Here is a 5,660-nt window from a genome sequence, read left to right as displayed (position 1 = left end):
ATGAATCTGAGGAGAACTTTTCTACAAGTCCTTCCATGATCAAACGTAAGTTAATATTCCTTTCTTTCAAGAAAGTTTGTAGTGTTTACTTTGGAATCGCTGCATTTGCGCATTTTGCGGCTATGTTTAACGTTACGCGCAGGCGCAGAACCGCATCGTTGCAAATTTTGATGGGTTGCAAAATTTGTCAGAACACTGGTCCACGTGAAAAAAAAGACCCAAATAACACAGGTCCGTGGTGCAAAAAAGGTTGGGGACCCCTGCTCTAGAGCAGTGATGTTTTGGGGCTGTCGTTGGGCAACACGGACTTTCAACTCCCTCCGCAGATTTTCTATGGGGTTGAGACTGGCTAGGCCACTCCAGGACCTTGAAATGCTTCTTACGAAGCCACTCCTTTGTTGCCCTGGCTGTGTGTTGGGGATCATTGTCATGCTGAAAGACCCAGTCACGTCTCATCTTCAATGCCCTTGCTGATGGAAGGAGATTTTCACTCAAAATCTCTCGATACATGGCCCCATTCATTCTTTCCTTTACACAGATCAGTCGTCTTGGTCCCTTTGCGGAAAAACAGCCCCAAAGTATGATGTTTCCACCCCCATGCTTCACAGTGGGTATGGTGCAATTCAGTATTATTTTTTCGCCAAACACGAGAACCTGTGTTTTTACTAAAAAGTTCTACAGTGGTACCTCTACATACGATCACTTCGACACACGATCTTTTCGACATCCGACGTAAAATTTGAGCCACCATTTGTTTCTACATCCGACGAGTTGCTCGAAATACGACGACATGACAGCACTGCAAACGAACGCACGGTGGATTTTCTTGTGTGAGAAATCAACACAGTTTTCAAAAAAAGTTGATACAGTTGGAGAAACAAGGAAAAAAGTGATGCTTACCTTTGAAATGAAGATGCAAGTTATAGAAAAATATGAGCTTGGTGTGCGCGTCCCTGAACTGGCTCAACAATACAGCTCCATGGTCCTCTTCCGACCACCGTTCGCCACTATTTATAAGTTAAGGTGACAATTATTATTGTGGTAACATTGCCAAGGAAATCGCCAGCTTCGTCACGTTTTTATCATTTATTTAAGAACTTATCCAACACAAAACGCCCATTGTCTTAAGCAGTTGACTGCTCTCAAGAAAACGAAAGTATTATCTCTACCGCACCGACCTATCTCACCGTGACGTCAGCTTCGCGGTGCGTTCAGGGACAGTAAAAAGTGTCCGCCATATTAGAATCCAATTCGTTACATTATTTACAGGAATAATTATTAATTATTCTTCTTCTTATTATATTATTCTGACTTATTTATTTATAACTTATTTGTTTTTCTATGTTTAATTGCCATTTGTAACAGTGCCAGCAGTATTTATTAAGAATTTAGTGTATGTTTTTAGGCTTTGGAACGAATTAATGGAATTATAATGTATTCCTATGGGAAAATCCTGCTCGACATACGACCATTTCGACTTACAAACAAGGTCCTGGAACGAATTAAATTCGTATGTAGAGGTACCACTGTATTTTGGTTTCATCTGACCATAACACATTCTCCCAGTCCTCTTCTGGAACATCCAAATGCTCTCTAGCGAACCGCAGACAGGCCTGAACGTGTACTTTCTTCAGCAGGGGGACATGTCTGGCAGTGCAGGATTTGAGTCCCCGGCGGCGCATTGTGTTACTGATAGTAGCCTTTGTTACTGTGGTCCCAGCTCTCTGTAGGTCATTCACTAGGTCCCCCCATGTTGTTCTGGGATTTTTGCTCACCGTTCTTGTTATCATTTTGACGCCACGGGGTGATGAAGGAGTTGAAAGTCTGTGTTGCCCAACGACAGCCCCAAAACATCAATGTTCTAGAGGAGATCTGCATGGAGGAATGGGCCAAAATACATTGTGAAGAGTTACATAAAATGTTTGGCCTCCATTATTGCCAACAAAGGGTACATAACAAAGTATTGAGATGAACTTTTGGTATTGACCAAATACTTATTTTCCACCATGATTTGCAAATAAATTCTTTAAAAATCAAACAATGTGATTTTCTGGGGGGTGAAGGAATTTAGTCCTCCCAGCCCAAACTGCACGGGGAGGCCGGCAACAGAACGGAAATGTGCTCCGTCGCTGACTCCCCCGAGGAGCCAGGCTAAGGAGGAAGCTAAACTCCGCGCGTTCCTGTGTTAACCCTTTGCACACTGACTCCATGTTTCAAAAGCTTGAAGAACACTCGCCGAAAACAGGTTGACAATTTATTCGTCGACAATGGTCAAAGACAAGGCAAAAACAGACGACGGAGGGACAATTCTGGATCCAAAACAAGGCTACATGTTTCCGAGCAGAAGAAAATCTGTCTTATCTCAGTGTCCAGTCTTTTTGAAGTCTTTGCTGACGCGGGTCTCGTCGAAGGCGTTTCTGGGCGTTGCTTTGGGGCCGCCCCCGCTGGGGCCGGTTTTGGGCGGTTTAGGTTCGTGCGCGGATTGGGACGCCCGCTATCAACTTTGCTGTCCGGGCTGGTGGTGCTTGTTTTAGGACAAAGCGCTTTGTCCTTGGAGTTTGCTGAGAGCAGATTCCCCGAGTATGTGCGTCACTCTTGTGATAAGACGGCATTGTGTATCTCTATTTCTTCCCATTAAACTATGGTGTGCTATTTATTTTATATTAGTAGTGTAGTCCTACCGTAAATATGAAAATGATACACATTTCCTGATTAATTATATTACGTGTGTTAGCCTAATGCAAACAGTTAGACGGTGCCTACGAAAACCTGTACCATATGTATGTGTTAGACTATATATGTGTTAGACTAATGCAAACAGTTATATGGTGTGTGCGATGACGATATCGTTTCCCGAATCCCTTCAGGGGGTTTTCCACATTCTGTCTCTCATGGTTGAGGTTTACCCATGTTGACAATTACAGGCCTCTCTAATATTTTCAAGTGGGAGAACATGTACAACTAGTGGTTGACTAAATCCTTACTTGCCCCACTGTAGCTCCTATCGCTGTTTGATATGAAACAGCAAGTAGCACAACCGTTAAATGCAGGCTGCAAAATTGCACAATTAGCTGTAATAAAGACCCATTTTAAACATTAAATCTCATTTTAATGTTTGCAGTGTTTGGGAAGGCTCAATGTATATCCATCCCCAGTTTATTTGGATATACTTGTAGTAATTGGGTGCTCTCAGTCTTTGGTTTTATGCTATGGTTGCAATGGTAGGTATTGAAAACAGTTTGGAAAGCTAGGATAAAGCCTCTGAGGTTTTACTGTTTTGAAAAACAAGGTGTTTACATTCCTCACACTGCCTTAATGCATGTCCACATTATGCTGCTTGGAGGTACATGTACAGTCAGTGTCACTTGAACGATGGAATGTAAATCTTGTCATGTTTATTGACAATAAAGAGTTATCAAGTAATTGAGATATTAATTAACATTATTAAGTGAGTTACATTTACTCCTTTTCACTTGCTGCATGTGCCGGTCAATTCCCCCCCCAGCCCCAAACGCACATTTGATTGGCCGATGACTTGACCCATGATCGCCACATCACACACACTCACACAGCCCCGACAGAAATACACATCGATTGTTGACAACATGCCACATCCTCCGCCCCCTTTGAAGAGGAGGGATATTAAAAGTTTTTTTCAGCCAGCAGCAGCCACTATAAGTAATGTAAAAATACGTCAATTTTGTGGAGGTGCTGCATAACCTCATGTGTTGCACCCACAACATCATTAACTATGTACATTTAAATGGTGCTGCATAAACACATACGTTGCTCACACAACACAACATAAATATAATTAACTATGTCCATTTTTTTTTTTTTAATTAAGGTATTTAAGGATCATGGAACAACGCATCCCAGAAAGAGATTTTTGTTGTTGTTGTTCTCGATCAACGTAGTGAGCACTCTATATTTAGCCTATCAAATAATTAGGTTCATATTCGTGGTCAGGGACTGCAAAAGTTTTTGCTTCTAAGAAGCGACAGCTGAATCTTGTTCGTGATCGAAATGGAAATTTGGCCACCCATGACTGACTCAAATTAAGATGAGTACAACTGTGCCAAACCCAGTAAGTACAGAGTTAAGGAAGAGAATCTTGAATGTACTTCAATTAGCTTTGTCGCTGACTGATGATTAGGGCCCGAACACCAACATGGTGCGAAAGCCCTAAAAAGCAAAGGATTATTATTATTCTTTCTTCATGGCAAATGAAAATGGCCCATTTGGAGGTCTTAACATGCACAAAAACTCACCAAAATTTGCAACATGCGGATTCGCGAACATTTCGATAACTTCGCAACGTTGTGAAAAAATGGCTCAGTGGCGCCCCCTGGAATTTTTTAAAAAGGGCTCTCCATTTAGGTTTTTTCAACGTTGAGCGATGAAATTTGGGGAGTCGATACCTTGGGCCAAAATGCTTTAAAAAGTCTCTTGCTCCCATATTCCAAACCCAACAGGAAATCGGGTATTTTGGATTGAATATTGAAAAACATGCCATTTTTGTCGAAAACCAGGGTGCACGTTTGAGACCATTGTGCCGAGGCAGTTAGTTGGATCCTCCTCAAAATTGGCGAGACTCTTCATAAGACATATGAGATGTTAAAGTATCAAAATGATGAGTTTTCATTCACGGGCCTGACCTGGGCGGAGTACCAAAATCGGGCTTATTTGGGGATTATCGTCAGGGTTTAGGGTTAGGGCTTCTTCAGGGCAAATGAAAATGGCCAATTTGAAGTTCTGAACATGCTCGAAAACTCACTAAAATTTGCACCTATCAAAATGGTGAGTTTTCATTCACGGGCTGACCTGTGCGGGGCGTTTTTTGTGTGTGTTAGGGTTAGGGTTTAGGTTTCACACTCTGCTATTTCTTCTGTGGGAGAAAAAAAAAACTATGTACTTTTCAATAACATATATTAGGGATAAAACTACTTCTGTGAGAGAAATAAATACTATGTACTTTTCAATGAAATATATTAGGGATAAATTGATTCATCTGATGACAGCAGAGAAGAACTGCTTTGATTCATTAAGGCTGTTGCTTCACACTCTGCTACTTCATCTGTAGGAGAAAAAAAAGATAAGCTGTATTTTTCATCGTGCCAAAGTCGATGGGGTGCCAAAGTCAGACATTTTTTTGACAAAACACCAAATTCAGAAAATGACTAATAACTCCCCCATACAACGTCTAATCTTTTTCATATTTGGCATGTACGTGATGTATCCCAGTCTGAACTCGACTTCATTGAAATATCACCCATTAGGCCTGGCGCCCCCTGCCGGGAAGGAAATGGCCTTTTTTTACTAGACCGACTCCTCCTCGAAGGGAAAAAAAACCTAATGACCCCCCCCAAAAAAAAAAAAAATCACCGAAAAGAAATTGGAGAAATCAACACAAGACTCCCCCGAGGGCCCGTTGAGTCCTGCTTGCAGGGCTAGTTTAATTTAATCTGGAAGAAATCAAATGCGTTGAAAAATAAATATTAAAAAGAGTAAGACAATGTGGTATTCTTCTTGGTTGATTATTGCACTTATAAACATCACAAATTTCTATAGTAGAAACATACATTTCCAAAGCGAAATAAATATTGAAATACGGAAGGATGAATGAATCGGAGTTTTCTGTCGCAAGATGGCTGTCAAAT

This window comes from Corythoichthys intestinalis, chromosome 17 (assembly GCF_030265065.1).
Source record: "Corythoichthys intestinalis isolate RoL2023-P3 chromosome 17, ASM3026506v1, whole genome shotgun sequence".
NCBI classification, from domain to species: Eukaryota; Metazoa; Chordata; class Actinopteri; order Syngnathiformes; family Syngnathidae; genus Corythoichthys; species Corythoichthys intestinalis.
Note: the sequence above shows the minus strand (reverse complement) of the source record.